The sequence below is a fragment of the Hemitrygon akajei genome, chromosome 3 (genome assembly GCF_048418815.1).
Source record: "Hemitrygon akajei chromosome 3, sHemAka1.3, whole genome shotgun sequence".
Taxonomy (NCBI): domain Eukaryota; kingdom Metazoa; phylum Chordata; class Chondrichthyes; order Myliobatiformes; family Dasyatidae; genus Hemitrygon; species Hemitrygon akajei.
In genome coordinates this window covers 153,673,702-153,690,558 of record NC_133126.1, presented here as the reverse complement: position 1 = coordinate 153,690,558, position 16,857 = coordinate 153,673,702, and the positions used below count along the sequence as shown (strand labels likewise).

General features: G+C 40.1%; 1 protein-coding gene across 5 annotated transcripts in view; it reads right to left on the bottom strand.

Moving 5' to 3' along the window:
- Positions 1 to 16,857, bottom strand: part of LOC140725527 (inactive N-acetylated-alpha-linked acidic dipeptidase-like protein 2) — a 965,400-nt gene that overhangs the window by 770,590 nt on the left and 177,953 nt on the right. Inside the window, exon 1 of one of the 5 annotated variants that reach the window (XM_073041099.1) lies at positions 10,837 to 10,864. The exons of the other annotated variants lie outside the window; for them this stretch is intronic. The gene's annotated coding sequence lies outside the window, so the exon portion shown is untranslated. Of the gene's footprint in view, positions 1 to 10,836; positions 10,865 to 16,857 lie in introns of those variants that run through there. 5 annotated transcript variants of the gene reach the window in all.

Below are 16,857 nucleotides of genomic sequence, written 5' to 3'. Positions count from 1 at the left end.
TCAGATTTTTGGATTTTCTCCCTGCTTAGACAATAGTCCACACATTTATTTCTACTACCAAAGTTCATGACCATGCATTTTCCAACATTGTATTTCATTTGCCACTCTCTTGCCCATTCTCTTAATCTAAGTCATTCTGCATCCTACCCGTTTCCTCATCATTACCTACCCCTACACCAACCTTCGTACCATCTGCAAAATTGGCAACAAAGCCATCTATTCCATCATCTAAATCATTTATATACAGCATAAAAAGAAGTGGCCCCAACACCAACCCCTACAGAACACTACTATTCACTGGGAGCCAACGAGAAAGGGATCCTTTTATTCCCACTCACTGCTTCCTACCAATCAGCCAATGCTCAAACCATATTAGTAACTTTCCTTGAATACCATGTACTCTTAACTTGGTAAGCAGCCTCATGTGTGGCACCTTGTCAAAGGCCTTCTGAAAGTCGAAATATACAACATCCACTGTATTGCCTTTACCTATCCTATTTGTAATCTCCTCAAAGAATTCCAACAGGTTAATCAGGCAGGATTTTCCCTGAAAGAAACCATGTTGACTTTCTACTATCTTGTCCTGTGTCAACAAGTACTCCATCAACTCATCCTTAACAATTGACTTCAACATCCTCCAAACCACTGAGTTCAGGCTAACTGGTCTAACCAAGGTAGTTACAGTAGGGTGACAGAGGTGACTTTAATCAACTCATTAGATCTAATTATGGAGGAGGTATTCCTAATATGCCTTTGGATTTTGAATCAATATTTTAAGAAAGCAACTAGATAACAATCCATCCTATACAGAGTGTTGTACATTAAAAGGGATCTATTTGTAATCTTATGAAGATGGAGTGTGACTTTTTTTTTTGAAAGTAGGGTCTTAAATCTAAATTTAGTAAACTATATTTGCACAAAGTAAGAATTGGGCAAAATACAATGAGCAACATTACCTACAGGATTGATACTGGATCAACAACGGCCAACATTTAAGTATGTCGGAACTACTGCTGAAGTTCTCTATGTCTAAGATGATTGTTCACTTGTGTCTGACACAAAAATTAAACAGGAAAGATGGCTCAAACATAGCTAAAGATAGAGATACTATTAGATCCAAGAAGGAGACATAAATTGTTCCAAAAAAAAATAGCAACAACCCTGATAACTCGGAGCCAAGGGATTAATTAAGAGTAGGGAGAGGGGTAATAGAAAATGAGAGTAAACTTGAAAGGAACATAAAGATGATCTGTAAATGTTTCTATGGCAGCCAACATGAAAAAAAGTGAAGACAAAAAAAGTCCCCTCGCAGTCAGAAACAAAATTGTTTATTATGGGGGAAAAATAAAGATGAACTGATTGCTCAAATTATTTGGGTATGCCTTCACAAAGAATGACAACATAACCTGTAGTTTGATTGCCTCCATCCCAAAAGTAACTCAAGAAATAGCAAAAGCATTAATGTTTGTTTTTCAACATTCTTTTCATTCTGGATCAGCTCCTACATACTACAGAGAGGCAGATACTACTCCAATATTTAAGCACAAGGGAGAGGAGATAAAAAGGGGAAATTATAGATCTGTGTTTGACAGTGAAGGTGGGAAAGAACTTGAGTTTTATTATTAAATAGATAATAACAAAGGATTTGGAAAACAGTGACAGGGTAAATCAAAGTCACCATGGACTGGATCAAATTTTTGAAGATGTAGCTGGAAGAGTGAATCAGAGCGAACAAGTAGGCATACACGAGGAAATCTGCAGATGGTGGAAATTCAAGCAACACACACAAAATGCAGGTGGAACGCAGCAGGCATGATGCACTAGGATTTTCAGAAGGCCAATATAGAAATATCAGTGCTCAAATTTAAAGGACATAGATTGGTAGTGACACAATGACATGGATATAGTACTGGCTAGCAAACAGAAAAAACTTTATGAGCCTAGGCATTGAGTTCAGGAAGTAGGATGCATGCTACAGTTCTACAAATTATTGGTTATAATACACTTGGGAGTATTGTGCACATTTCTGGTCACCACACTATCAGAAGGAAGTGATTAAGTTTGAAGTAAGTTCAAAGTAAATTTATTATCAAATTACGTACAGATTACACCACATACAAACCGGGATTCATTTTCTTGTAGGCATTCACAATAGAACAAAAAATACAATGGAATCAATGAACACTCAATATGCAAAAGACACACTGTGTTAATGCAGAGCAAGGACTACAACAGTGTAATATAATCAAATGTTTTTACTGAATCATGTTTGTAGCAGTAAAACACTGGCTAACAGAGTGTGGGAGCTAGAACCAGACCCCCGAGACAAAAGACATGGACACTCGAAAGCCTGCACCCAAAAGAGAGTGCCTCCCGCACTTCGGAGGCCCAATCAAATCACCACATGATCTACAGCCTGTATGTTTGCTTGCCACATTCTTGCAATCAATCTGACATAGTACATCTTTCTCCGCTATAGGTGGTAACCGCAGAGCAAGGGAATAAGAAAGATAAACAGAAAAATGATGGAATGTCTATCCTGCTTGGTAGCAGTCAACTGGCTGGCGTACCATTGTGGACTGCTGGGCAGCTTCCCACTCTGTGCCTTCCTGGTTAGCTGATGTCAAGAGCAATGGATTGTGAATCTCCTCTTCTCCTGCTGAAGCATCCATTAGTTCATCTGCTGAGACACTGGCTTCATCAGTAGAGGATGCTTCTGTAGCTTTCTTGTGTCCCCCGTCTGTTCGCTGGTGTACATGATCCAAATATCTTCTACCAACTTGCCCAATTGACCACACAAGTTCTGCTACTTGGCTGTTACAATGGCAGATGACAACCAATCGCAAGTTTTCTGGCTGCAAGATGTGCATGTAGACTTTGTCTCTGGTTCTAAACATTCGCAGCCTTGTGTACAAATCATATTTTTAGTTCATGGTTACTTGCTTACCAGAACTTTGCTCCTGCACAGCTGGCTGTATCACATCTGCTCTCTGAAGTATGTCAATTTCTTCTACCTTTGGGCCCAGCAGACATGGCATAGAGCAAGCCTTGTAAAACTTCATTTGGCAGTTCTCCTTACATTTGAACTTAGCTGCTGGACCACAGTATTGAACTGAAGCATCACCTTGCTGCTTTTGTAATAGACAACTCAGGACAGGGTCTCCCCCAGCACAGTTAATGCAGAACAACACCAATAACAAGCTGCTCGATCTGCTGATCTATCCTAGGCGACCAGACAAAGCTTCAAGTCAGCGCTTTCGTTTTGACCAAGTCCAGATGACCAGCATGAAGTTCCTCCAAAACTTATCTCTCAGGATAGTAATCCCCACATAAGACAACCCCTTTCAAAGGCAGGTTCATTCTAGCGTTGGTTAAAATTGAGGAACTGAAATTTCTACAAAGCTAACAGCATTGTGAAGGACCCCACACACCCCTCATACAAACTCTTCTCCCTCCTGCCATCTGGCAAAAGGTACCGAAGCATTTGGGCTCTCACGACCAGACTGTGCAACAGATTCTTACTCCAAGCCATCAAACTCCTCAACACCCAGAGTCTAGACTAACATCTACATCATTTATTATTATATTGAAATGTGTCCTCTACTGTGCCTATTGTCTTGTTTATTGATTATTTATTTATTAATTATCATACTGCCCTGCACTGTTTTGTGCACTTTATGTAGTCCTGTGTAGGTCTGTAGTCTAGTGTGGTTTTGTGTTGTTTCATGTAGCACCATGGTCCTGGAGGAACATTGTTTCATTCTTACTGTGTACTGTACCAGCAGTTTATGGTCGAAATGACAATAAAAAGTGACTTGACTTGATATTCCAGCCATTTTAGATTGCCATGTAGACTGAAGACAGCATGGAGTCTTTTCCAGTTTCCCTTTGGATCATCTATGCCATAATTGGGAGACTTTCGATATGCAGTAAGGAGAATATTTCAATAGGAGTCTCCTCTTTTGTAAATTTTTCAGGTATTTCTTTTTCCAAGGGGATAAATGGGACAATTCATCAGCATTTTCATGATCAATTCTCCTCTTGAATTTGATTTTGTATTTGTGTCCTTCAAGGAACAGAGCCCATCTCTGAATTCATATTTCTGCTGTTAATGCAACACCCTTCTCTGATTTGAAAATGGACACCAGTAGTTTTTGATCAGTAATCAGAATAAACTCTCTCCCATACAGGTACTTGTTGAAGCATTCTACGCTCTGAATTAGACTCGACTTTTCTGTACATAAGTTTTCTCTGCAGCGGGTAAGGGAACGTGATGCAAAGGCTATGGAATATTCACTTCCATCACTCATAACATGTGACATAACACGTGTCATGTGATGTGACATGAGGCGACACAGTTAAGCTTCACAGGACAATGTGATCTTAATGTTTGAGTACAATGTTTGACATCACCATTTTCTTTCCCTTTTGGAAAGCTACCTCACACTGCTTTGTCCATTGCTATTTCTTCCTGATCTGTAGTAATGAATTCAAGGGGTGGAGGACAGTTGCCAGGCTTGGCAGGAACATGCTATAGTAATTGACAAATACTAAAAAGAACCTCAGCTCTGCCACATCCTTTGGCTTTGGAACACCTGCCACTGCTTGAAATTTCTGAACACACTACCGTAATCCTTATTCATCATATTGTGACTACTGTTAAGTGAGGCTTGATTTAAAGAATTCATACTTGCTGCATTGCGCTCTGAGTTCATAATCTTCTAATCTTTTTAACACTGTTTGGAGATTTTGGAAATGTTCCTCATCATTCTCACCAGTATCAATGATGTCATCCAGGTAACACTGAGCGCTTGGACAGCTTTGCAGCACCTGGTCCATAGCTTTCTGCCAGAGTGCAGGTGCACACGCTACTCCAAAATTAAGTCTATTAGAGCAATAAAGTCCTTTGTGAGCGTTTATAGTGAGAAACACTTTGAATTCTTCTTCCATTTCCACCTGTGGCCTTGGCTAAGTCCATTTTGTTGAGGTATTTCCTTCTAGAAAGGGTTGCAAAGATATCTGTTATCCTGGGCAAAGGGTATTGATCTTCCTTCAGTACTGGGTTGACCTTAAAATCACCACAGATCCCAACAGGCCCATCCTTCTTAGTTACTGACACCACTGGCATTGCCCCATAGGCTCCATTCAGCTTTGGAAAGAATTATTTTAGCCTTCAAGCGATCTCACAGGCCACTTTATCACAGACAGTATAAGGAACCGGATGGACTTCGTAAAACTTGGGTTGGCATTTTCATTTAACACTATTTTACCCCTGGTATGTTTGAGTTTCACAATGCTATCCTTCACTGGCATCACATTGTACCTTTCTTAGTTCACATGTTGCATGCAGATAGCAGATGGATCTCCAATCAAGTTGCAATTGTCTCAGTCAATCATGTCCCCATAATGGTGGACCTTCTGTTTCTACCATATACAAGCCCAATGTCACTTGTTGCTTTTCACTGTTACGAATGTCATTCCAACAGGAAGTGTCTTTTCTCCAGTGTAAGTTCTTAGCTGAATATCTGCAGGCTTCAGTTCAATATCATTGAAATGCCATTCAAACTCATGTAGTGGAATGACTGAAATTGCCAAGCCAGTGTCCAATTCCATTTTTATTAATTTGCCATTCACTTCTGACACAAGGCAGATGGCTCTTCTCTTGTTAGTTTTCACATCGTAAATCCCAAGGCCTCCCAGTCCTGTGTCACTCTCATCATCAATTTGACTTTTTAATCATTTTATCTTCTCTGTGCAGTCCATTTATTTTTGTCAGCCCAACATGCTCTTTGTATGTGTCCTGCTTTGTTGCATTTTAACCGGCATTAGTCTGGTGTATGTGAGCCCCTGCCACAACATTAACACAATTTGTTCAGCCAGGCAAGCCTCTGACTAGATGCTGCAATTTTATTTACATTCACTTTCATTCTTAACTGGAATTCAATTGCATTTCTAGCTGCCATTTCCACTGATACAGCAATTCAGCTGGCCATTTGAATGTGCATTGTGTTTCGGTTCTGAGCCATTTTTGAATGCTTTCTTGTATTGCACTCAACAACACTGGCATTTGTTGCAACACTTACAGGCAGTCCCTGGGTTACGAACAAATTCCGTTCCGTCCTGATGAAGGGTCTCGGCCCAAAACGTCAACAGCGCTTCTCCCTATAGATGCTGCCTGGCCTGCTGCGTTCCACCAGCATTTTGTGTGTGTGTTGTTTGAATTTCCAGCATCTGCAGATTTCCTCGTGTTTATTCGTTCCTGAGTCTGTCTTTAAGTCGGATTTGTACACAAGTCGGAACAGGTACATACAGTATTATTTAGCATCAGTTAGTCAAGCGTTGGTCTTAGTATATACTATATATTTTACCTTTCTATGCATATAAAACACTTAAGAAATGTATGTATTTCAATAATTAAACCAATGCATTGCTTGGTAATAATTGTAGCTTTCATCGGGGCAGGGACTTTCACATGCTCCATTATTCTCACTTTATCCTTTACCTGCATCCTTTAAAATTGTTCTGATCATTGACCAACTGTAGCCTAACGCTTTTCCAATGACCGATGGCATTTCACCTCTTTCCGATCGCTTTATTATTTCCACTTTATTTTCAATCGCGATCATTTTCCGTCAACGGAACAGAAAACTGCAGATTCAGCAGCAGCTGCGGGCGGCGGATCCTCTGCTGCCCCGGGTCCTAAAGTCCACCGCACTGAGACAGGTTAAATGGGACAAGTGCTGACTGGAAAAGGGGGGGGGTCAGGGTGAATCTTGCTAACAAATATTTAAGCCAAATACAAAGTTACACACTCAACACAGTGTTAATGGCAATAACTTAAAATGGCAGATGGCATTCTCCTCCCTCCATTTGTAAGTATGAGTTGTTCGTAAGTTGGACATTCGTAACTCGGGAACTGCCTGTACTTCATTTGCCTCAAAATACTACTCAATTTGTTCAGTATTCATCATCCAGTTATCTTGTCGGCCGGTGACGCAGTGTCATCAGCGCCGGACTTCGGAAGCGAAGACTCCCAAGTTCAAAACCTGTCACCCTCCCCACCCCCACCCACCAACCCCCCCCCCCCCGGGCACGCTTTCCATCCGTGTCGGGTTGAGCATCAAGCTAGCTATTCGGCCTCATTAAAAAAACAAGGGTCGAGTCAGGAACGTTCATACCGTGACCTGGTTAATCCGAAAGGAAACCAATCCTGACACCATGCGCCAGACAAGAATGGCTGACTGTCTGGTGTGACAAGCTATGAAATGATCCAGTTATCTTTTGTGCAATCGAATGCAACCATCTCTCTGATGTAGTCAGTCATTTCTTTTTTTTCATTTATTGTGGTTATCAGCCAATACTCACTGTTTATGAACCTGTGACCATACTTTGTTTATTAATTTCATCCGTTTTCAGCCTTCTTTGTAACTTGACAGTCTCTGTCCCCTTCTGAACAGATACCGTGTTTTTTTTTAAAACTCAACTGTCTCTCTCCCCTTCTAAAAAAAAATGCGTTGCACTTTTTTTCAAACTCAAACATCTCTCTCTCTCTCCTTCCAAAGGAAAAACGTGATGCACTTCAACAGGTAGGCTGTCATCTCAGTTTGATTTTAAAACTACCTTATCTCCTCTATTATAATTTTTAACCCCAGAAGCTAATGGAGAGATGCTCATCTACTTCATTTTACTTTTGTGTAGCGCTCACATAAGACGTAGCATAACAGCGTATGCCATTCACGTACTTCTTATCAATAGCCCATAGTGAATTATGAAAACAAAGAAGTTTAATCAAACAATACTTTTGAAATATTACTCAAATATTTCTGAAATATTAAATATACTCTAATATCCACGACATTTTGTAGCTTTTTCCACTTAAGGGCATTGGTGCTTCGACACCAGGCCATGATACAACCAGTAAGGATACTTGACACTTCGCACCTATACAAGTTTGTCAAGGTTTTAAATGAAAAACTTCTAACAAAGTAGAGGTGCTGCCATGCCTTCTTCGAATGGCACTAGTGTGCTGGTCGCAGGACAGAGCCACAGAACTAATAATGACAAGGAATTTAAAGTTGCTGACACTCTCCATCACCAATCCCCAAATAAGAACTGGCTCATAGAGTTCCATTTCCTTCCACCTGCAGTCAATAACCAGCTATTGGTTTGCTGATGCTGAGTGCAAGGTCCTTTTTGTGGAAATATTCAAGCAGATTTTCAGTCTCCCTCTTATATGCTGATTCACCACTACCTTTGATTCAGCCAACAACGGTGGTGTCATCAGCAAACTTAAATATGGCATTCAATCTGAACTTGGCTTCAAAGTCATGTATAAAGTGAGTATAACAGGGAACTAAGCACACAGCTTTGTGGTACACCTACGCTGATGATAATTGTTGAGCAGATGTTATTGCCAATCCAAACAGACTGGGGTTTGCAAGTGAGGAAAGCATGGATCTCATTTGCACAAAGAGTTATCAAAGTCTCGGAGCTCATTAATTAGTTTTAAGGAGATGTTAGTGTTGAATGCTGAGTTGTAGGCAATGAGGAATATCTTGCTGAATGCATCTTGCCTGGCCAGATGTTCCAGCACTGAGTGAAGAGCCAATAAAATTGCTGTTGACCCGTTGTGATGATAGGCAAATTGGAGCAGATCCAAGTCACTTCTCAGTCATGAGTTGATATGTTTCATGGCCAACCCCTCCAAAGCACTTCACCACAGCAGACATACAGTAAATACTATTGGATGATAGTCATTGAGGCAAGTTACCACATTCTTTTTTGGCACTGGTATAATTGAAGCCTACTTGAAACAGCTGGGTATCTCAGACTACCAAAGTGAAAGGCTAAAGATGTCAGTGAATACTCCAGCCAGTTGATTGGCACAAGTTAGAGAGGGTGCAGAAACAATTCACAGCAATGTTGCACAGACGAGAAATGGGATAATCTGAGACTGTGTTCCCAGGAACGAAGAAGACTGAGTAGTAACCTTACATGGGTTTATAATCTTATAATGGGCAAAGACCTGGTAGCTACTCAGTCTTTTTCCAAGCGTAAGGAAGTCTAGAGGGCATAGGTTTAAGGAGAGAGAAGAAAGATGTAAATGAACCTAAAAGACAAGTTTCCCCACACAGAAGGTGGTGGGTACATGGAACCTGCTACGAGAGGTTGTGGTCTGGACAGTACAAGTACAAAATTTAAAAGCATTTGGACAGGTACATGAACAGGAAAAAATGTGATTGATGCCAGCTCAATTCTCCACCTCCTTTTATTTTCTACATTTTTCAAGATCTTGCTAAGAAATGGCTGGAATCATCAGATGAGAAAGTGAGCAGACAGAAGAAAAGTGCTCTTTCTTCCCAATATTTAATTGGATGAAATTGCAACTAATTTTGTTCTGTCTAGTCTGTCAGTTGTTGTTGTTCCTCTCTGCGCTTTGGCAGATTGGGCAGCAACCTTTCTCATTCCTTTAGCATTTGTCTGTTTCTTTTTTCATGAGGCCAAGTCAGCACAGATCGAAAGTGTGCAAGGAGTCAGCCAGATTCGAAGCTGGAACTCGAAGTGCGGTGCAGATGCCACTACACCAGCGGTCATCACCTGGCCTGTGCAAAACTATGTTTGCTTAGTCCTATCAACCCAGACCTGAACCATAGGCCTCTATACCCGTCCCATCCAACTTCGCTTAAATAATGTCATCAATCTCACATTCAGCACCTCCGCTGGCAGCTCATTGCACACTCACACCATCCTGAGTCAAGGAGAACCCTCATCTTTCACCCTTAATCTATGACTTCCAGTTCTAGTCCATATGTATTTACTCTATTGATACCCCTAAACATTTTTATACCCATTTCAAATCTCCCCTCATTCTCCTAAATTCCAGGAAATAAAATCCTAACCTATTCAACCTTTCCCTATAACTCAGATACTTAACTCCTGGTATGTCCTAGCTATATCCTTGCAAATTTTCTGCTTGAAAATTTAAAGATAGTTATAAACATCAGCAGAGGTCACATCATGTGATCTGCACTTTGACATTGTGGTGACAAAATATAAAAACATAGAGGCAATATGTAGGCAGGAAATAAGTTGGCCAAGGACAGATATTTAGGGTCAAGAATTAATGGTACAGAAACACAAGTAACAGTTATTTTGGGGGATTTCACAGTCATTTTACAACTGGATAATAATTTGTCAAGCACACTTTTCCATCATCAGCATGGCATTCATTCAAATATAGTTTATTTGCAAATAAAGGCAGTATTATTATGTAGAATCACCACATTGGATAAGATTGATTCAACCTGTGCATTCCTCTGTGCTAACATCACTCAGATAAGGTTCTCAGATTATTATCTTGCTACTGGATACCAAAGGACATGATTCTAGTCAAGGCACTCACACAAAAGCTAGGGTGATACCAGAAGCCTCATCGAGCAAACATTTAATAAGCTTAGGTGACATTTCCACTGCCTAGACAGATCAAGGGCCTTTACTGTACAGCCTTGATTTTGCTTCCAGAGAATTATTGCCAGCCTTACTGTCACCAGTGAAATGTTGTTCTTTAGTGAGACCTGACAATCTCATTCTCAGTTCACTATAAATATTAACACCAATGCCACATTTAAATACAAAAAGGTTACTATTCTGAATATTCTATTTTGTCTAAATATCACATATATCAAGAAAACTTAATAATCACCCAAGCAAATTAACAGTAGTATTTTTTTCCATTGTCATAGTGTTTCTTTGCTGCATAGTTCCACAGACTCCAACCTGTGAATACAAAACAAACACAAAGTACACTGCAGATGCTGTGGTCAAATCAACACATACAAACAAGCTGGCGGAACTCAGCAGGTCGGACAGCATCCGTTGAAACGAGCAGGAAACGTTGACTGCTCATTTCAATGGATGCTGCCCGACCTGCAGAGCTCCACCAGCTTGTTTGTACGTGTTGATCCAACCTGTGAATGGTGACTACTCTCCATAGTATGCAATTCAGATAGCCACAGTGAGCAATCTTAACCTGTTCAAGGTTCACCCACTGTCTGCAATATTTCAATGTCACATTGAGCTATTTGCTCTAGCTGCCAATGTTGTGCAAACATTGACATTAGTAATAGGCTCCTACAGGAGCTGTGTGATATTCCAAAAGCATATTAATGCACAAATATGCTTTTAGGTGCATTGTCAAGAGCCCAAAACCTGAGGTAAAACTGGATGCTGCATGGACTTGAAACACTGAATCTGTTCCTCCACTGAAGCTGTCTGACATAACAGAACTTTAAATCTGTGTTTTTGATCTTCAGCATCTGAAATTATTCGCTTCAATATCACTGGATTTATAGGTTTGGAGGACATCACAAAGATATGGCGAGATGTGCCAATTTAGGGAAAAAGCATTTCATGTATGGAAATCAGGAAAAAAAGGGAGAGAAAAGCATTAAGATATAATTTGGGATTCCTCAAATAAACGTGCAGACAGAGCAAGGTAAATAGTTTCTTCCCATGGTTGTGTAAAAACAGGCATATTTAACCCATTGTGTAAAAATTAGAAAGTGCTTAACCAATTTAAATAAAAATGAAAATTCTTAATTTTGATACATATATGTGAAAGATTGTTGCATTGGATGCAACTGTCAAAACCTTAAATTCAATCTCCAATGAACTGTAGTAATGAACTGCACTGCTGGCAGTTACTGCTGCTTGAAATTTTGCCAAGAGAGCACAACAGTAAAGCTAAGAGTGCATTGAGAAAATTCAACTGTATAATCCAAGTTAAATTAGTAAACATCAGTATTAAAATGCTTTCAGGTCATTTCTTTCAAAATATCTTTCCAAAGGTCTATCATTTCTAACTCTTGAAAAAAAGATAATATGGAAAACATATCAACTCAACAATCATTATTTTTCTAGAACTGAAAAATATTCACTTAAGAATGTTAATAATTCTTGAGATATTTCTAATTAAACTTGAAAAAAAAACAACCCACCAACAATTAAGGAGATGCTTCAGCTATTTGTAGAATCATTAAAAAATGAATCTTATGAGCGTACATTTTTGTTGGAAGCATGCCCTGCATGTATCACATACCAAACTGTTGATGGAAACAGACTTCTAAAGGCAGCCAAATTTGAAAAGGCAGTTAAAGGCCTTTAAAGATTCAAAAAGACCATGAACAGAGGTTGGTGTTCCTCTCTGCAGTTCACAAGTTACTGTCATGTGGAGAAAATCACATTTATTGTGCCTCCAGATGCAATAAAGATGCATTGTGATTCAGAGAACAATTTTTTAACTTCTGTGAGGAGACGTTGTTGAAACCTTCCCATGTTAGAATGCACAGAGACCGCTGAGCTGTTACCATAATTAGATTCAACTCCCTTCTAGACAATGTGGCAATTAAGGCACATCTAAGTTTCCCAGATAGTCCTCCTCACCAGATATGGAAGATTAGTCTGTGAATTTGATCTCTGACAAGTTCTGGAATTTCAGCAGGGATACAATCTACTCCCAAAGCCTCTTTTGTAGTGGCAGATATACTCAACTAGATAACCTGCTGAGAGATTTAGTTAAGAATAAATGCTTCAAGGACAGAATCATGGTTGAGGAGTTCTTTTTAGTCTGCCATCCATTGTGCTCTGACTGCTTTCTATCCGTGATAAGCTCCATTCATTCTTGGCTCTTAGCAGGATGGTCATTATGTGTCGGTGTAGTAATCTGTCTTGACATTGTTGAAAAATCTGCACATACCGTGGTTAGTGGCAAGTTGCTGGTTCTCCTGTATTGTTTCTACCTACCATCTGTCCTTTGGGTCACAGGTTTTCTCTTGAACCTCACTCTCTCAGCCTTTGCGTGCCTATGCAGTTATTTCTTTTTCCTTGAGCCATGGTAGAGTTTCCAATCCAAGAACACTTTACATTTGTAGTTAATTTCTTTCTTTCTCATTAAACACACGTAGGCATTTCCTTGTAGAAAAACAAGAAGTGCCTTCAAATGTGCTACATAAAGCATAATAGACTTTGAACATTCTGTGACTCTTGCAAGTTGTTAATCATCAGGTTTTTCCAGTAAGTTGCTGTCTCATAAGAGCTTTCTTTGTTGGGTCATTGGAATTGGAATAGTTTATTATTGTTACATGAACCAAGATACACTAAAAAAAATTGTCTTGCACTCAGTTTGTACAGGTCAGATTATTACACAGTGATTTGAGGTAGAACAATGTGAAACAATAATAATGCAGAACAAAGTGCAATAGCTACAGAGCAAGTGCAGTTCAGGTAAACAGTAAGGTGCAAGATCCTGACAAGGTAGATTGCAAGGCCAAGAGTCAATCTTATTGCACAAATGAACTATTTAATAGTCTTAATACAGTGAGGTAGAAAATATCTTTGAGCCTGGTGGTACGTGCTTTCAGGCTTTTGTATCTTCTGCCCAATAGAAGAGGGAAGAAGAGAATGTCTGGGATGGGTAGGGTCCCTGACCATGCTAGCTGCTTTGCCGAGAGAGCAAGAAGTATAGACAAAGTCCATACTGGAAAGACTGATCTTCGTGATGTACTGAGCTGAGTCTACAACTCTTACTTTTTATTTGTGGGCACAGTTGCCATATCAAGCTGTGATGCATCCAGATAGGATGCTTTCTACGGTGCATTGATAAAAATTGTTAAGTTGTTTTTCAGCTACCATTGTACGAGAGCTATGCTGACAGAGATAATGAAGCTGATTAAATGGCAGTCATCCCAAGAGTCATCAGAGAAAAAAGTACTGTATAAACCATAACGGTTTGAGTTGCTAGCACCACAAAAGGAGACCAGCTCAGGAAGTTCAGCAAAATTAGTAAGTCTAGTTGAAAAGTGTGTGAAAGTATTAATGGACTTGTTATTCAATGGTGTAACTTCTACATATTCCACACATTAAAATCTCACTTGAACAGATCTGGGACCTATCACGTCAATGTTACAAAATACACCCACAAATGAAGGCACCTGAACGGCAGACAGAGGTGAACAACACTACTGGAGCATACTGCCATACAATTAATTTGCACAAAGGTCTTAGAAGTCACCAACACAGAAGCAGACCTTCACAACAATGTTAGCATTTTTCAGAGAGACTTCAATGGCATCTCAAAAGATTCTACAGATGCTGGAAATCTTGATCAACACACACAAAATGCTGTCCTGATGAAGGGTCTTGGCCTGAAAGTCAACTGGTTATTGCCCTCCATAGATGCTACCTGACTTGATGATTTTCTCCAGCATTTTGTGTGCGGTACTTCAAATGGGAACTACCTGGCACTTGGAAATGGCTACCAATGTTGCTCTTCATATGAACTTACCTTTCGCTTAGGCATTCCACAGTTTTTACAGTTCCACAGGTGTGTATGGTGGTAGTGTAACACTATTGCAGCACAACTGACCAAGCTACAATTCCACTGCCGTCAACAAGAAATTGTACATTTTCCACATGGATTTCCTCCAGATGGTCTGGTTACCCCCACATTCCAAAGACATAGAGGTTAGTAGGTTAAATGGTCACATGAATATAATTGGGCAGTGCAGGCTTCGACCAGAAGACATAGGAGCAGAATTAGTCTGCTCTGCCATTCCATCATGGCCGATCCTGGATCCCACTCAACCCCATTTCATTTGTTTGGCTGGAAGAGCCTGTTAACATGCTGTATCTTTAACTAAAATAAAGCCCACCTTCAACCACCACTGCTTAACTTCCAAATCCATATCCGACTCATAGTGTACTTTCCTCTGAGCTCTGACAGATTTCGATCCTTGGTATGCTCCACTCCATTCTTGGCTCTCAACAGGATGTTCACTGTATATTTGTGCAGTAGTTGGTCTTCAGTGTGCTTAAAAATCTGCACATGCCGTGGTTATCAGCAAGTTGCTGCATCTCCTGTATTGTTTCTCCCTACCATCTGTTCTTTGTGTCATAGGTTTTCTGTTAAACTTCAGCCTCTCAGCCTTCAGGTTGCTGATCAATTTCCCTCACTGTCTGCTGAAGTCTTGATCTGAGCTGAGGTCATCTTCACTGCTATTTTCATCTCACTGGCAACATAAACTAAGAAAAAAGGCCTTCGAGTATATTTTTAATATGTATAGCACCTTGGGCCATATGTGCAGTAGAATTTCGAAGCAGTGGGCCTTGTCATGTTATATGCCACATGCTTAATAGTCCCCTGATCTCTGCCAAAGAATTGAAGACAAGATGTTTAACACCTCAACAAATAAAACAAGCAGCTTTTTTATTTTACACAGCTCCATTCTAGCCAATTTCAAGGGGAAGGATGTACAGCTATGCTTCTTTGATCTGTTGGCAACAAACATCAACTAAAAACTTTTCATCAGATGGATAAAAAAACATTCTCAGAAAGATCAATATTGTACATTTGCTGAAAGAAGATGAAGGTACGACTGCATAATGTTTCATGTGTACAATGTCCTGTGTATGTTACTAAAAAGGGCTTCTTTGGTTTGTTACGAGTAGGAATGTTTCTTTGTCTGTTAAATGTTTCTCTCACCGTTGTTTCGCTTTAGAATGGCTGATATGGTAATTATATTCATTTGTTAATCAATGGGGAATGTTATTGTGTTTTGTGAGGCTGGGAACTTGGGGGAGGGGTTGCACGGGCTTGGGGGTGAAGGGAGTCGGGAGGGAGACGCCGAGGAAGGAGGACGTGCGCTCAGAAGACCACCGGGGAGTCCGAGGTGGAAGACATGGAAGTCGGGGGGCAAGCGACGAGGAGTCGAATGGTTCGCTGGTTGAGCTCCAACGAGTGCACTAAACTGACTGAACTTTGATAAGTTGGCGCCTTTTTTTTTCTTGTATATATATATTGTATTGCCTAATACTCTTTTACTTTTAGTAAACTCTTTAAAGTGTATTTCATACCGGTATTTGTTGTGGGTTTGATACTGTTGGCGGGCACGAGGCATAAACGCGATTCTCACAGCACCTGCGTGTACGGGAGGCGGGGTTGGTGAGTGGCTGGATCTCCTTTTCCCCTAGACATATACCAGCCTTTTGGGTAAGTGTTACACATGTTTGCATGCACACTCTATAATGTTTTAAGTCTGCATTAAGAAATATAGATTCAAAGAGAATTAAAACCCTAAAATGCTGGAAAGATCCATAATGTCAGGCTGCATATAAAGATAGTTCGGTAAAGTTTTTCCAAACACTGTCTTTTATTTCAGATTTCCTGCAACTGTATTTATTGTATTTTGAGAATGTTAGGAATGGTAATCAAGACAATTCCACTATAACTTGAGTCATGGATTCAGAATCAGAAGAACCAGAATTAGATTTATTATCACTGGCATACAGTGCATTACTTTGTGGCAGCAGTAAAGTTCAAGCCGTAAAAAGTTACAAAAGACTACAAATTGCAACTAAATCATGCAAAAGATGAATAACAATGTAGTGTTCATGGACCATTTATAAATCTATTGGCGAAGTGGAAAAGCTGTTCTTAAACATCGAGTGTGGGGTCTTCAGGCTCCAGTATCTCCTCCCCAATGGTAATTGAGCAAAGAGGGTAAATCCTGGATAGTCAGGGTGTTTAGTGATGGATGCCACCTAATTCAGGCACCACCTCTTGAAGATGGCCTCAATGACGGAGAGCGTTGTGCCCATGGTGGAACAGGCTGAGACTACAACCCTCCGTAGACTCGTGCGATCCTCTACATTGGTGACTCCATACCAGGTTGTAATGTAACCAGCCAGAGTGTTTCCATTGTACATCTGTAGAAATTTGCAAGAATCTTTGATGATATATTAACTCCCCTCGTTTCTCATGACTTAGAGCTAACCATGTGCTTTCTTCGTGATTTCATCAAC